At 38.5% G+C, this 1,234-nt stretch overlaps 1 long non-coding RNA gene across 1 annotated transcript in view; it reads left to right on the plus strand.

Moving 5' to 3' along the window:
* The first annotated feature begins 16 nt into the window (after positions 1–16).
* Positions 17–1,234, plus strand: part of LOC107579036 (uncharacterized) — a 2,554-nt gene continuing 1,336 nt past the window's right edge. The window contains exons 1-2 of the long non-coding RNA XR_001608415.1: positions 17–411; positions 813–897. This is a non-coding gene — a long non-coding RNA (uncharacterized lncRNA). The remainder of the gene's footprint in view (positions 412–812; positions 898–1,234) is intronic.

The following is a 1,234-nucleotide window of genomic DNA, read 5'->3' on the forward strand; positions in this document are numbered from 1 at the left end:
AAATTCATACAGGTTTGGAACGACGTGAGGGTGAGTAAATGATGATTTTTGGGTGAACTGTCCCTTTAATGGTCCTAAAATATATCCATTACGCAAGTGTAATTTCTTAGTCATTTTGACTTTGGGATGAAATGTGACGTGTTTTTGGAGATTGCCCCATCCAAACCAGACCCAAGGTGTTTATTAGCAATAGTCTTGAAGGGCTTATGGGAGCAGGAACGGAGGTAGAACCCAGATTCCCCTAAACATCCGCACTAACACCGTCACATTTGACCCTTAACCTTTCATCGAGTGGTGCCGTTTTGTGCAGGTGGTTTGGTGTCGTCGTGATGCAGATGTCGACCTTTTTCTTTCTGGTTGTTCCCTCTTATGGAGACTCAAAATAATGATTTGAAGTGCTGTGCTGCTGAGGTGAGCGTCTGGATGAAGGGTTTTATTCTGATTCTGTGTCCGTTGTCTTCTGAGTGAAGCCATGCAGGGATAGAAGCTGTAAACATAAAGCAATATTTCCATCTCTGATCTACAGGACAGAGCTGATAGCCAATAAATGTGAAGGGTTAAACTGACTTTCCTGTTAATTTTATTCAACCCGTTAGATTATTATATATTTTTTGTCGTTTGTTTTACTTGTGCCCTTGATAGTCGTTTCCGCTCTGGACTGCATAAGTGACGTAATTACCAATGTAATGCATTTATGTAATTATTCTTCTGTAATGTCCAGACCTTGCTGATTTTTGACTGTTGCAACTGTAATAAATATATTTGTACAAAGATTGTGATGTAATTTCAGCCTTTGTGTGATGTTTTCACAGCGCAGTGCCGTTTCTGACCGCTAGATGGAGACACTGTCAAGCGCTTCACTAACACTGTCCGCTTTCATGAAGAAGCTTGATATAGGTGGGTAGTTGACATAACAAATAAGCATTTTGCAAACAAATGTTGAGTTTAGGTAAATGCCATTTCTTTAAGGCAAACATTTTTTTCATGCATTGATGGTGTTTTGATCTATTTGGCTTTTCGTAACGTGTTTAGTGGAAAGAAAACATTCAAAATAGACTTCTATTTATCTCTTTGTAGATTTCAATTACAATTAAAGGCTGTTTTATCAGGTTTTTTTAACCTACTCGCCTGGGGTGTCTTGCCTTAAGGTGTTTAACCATTTGAATCACTTTTTAGCTGTTCTACAGTCATGCATTACATTTACATTTAGTCATTTAGCAGACGCTTTTATCCA

This window comes from Sinocyclocheilus grahami, unplaced genomic scaffold, assembly GCF_001515645.1.
Source record: "Sinocyclocheilus grahami isolate Dianchi unplaced genomic scaffold, SAMN03320097.WGS_v1.1 scaffold13651.1, whole genome shotgun sequence".
Classification (NCBI taxonomy): Eukaryota; Metazoa; Chordata; class Actinopteri; order Cypriniformes; family Cyprinidae; genus Sinocyclocheilus; species Sinocyclocheilus grahami.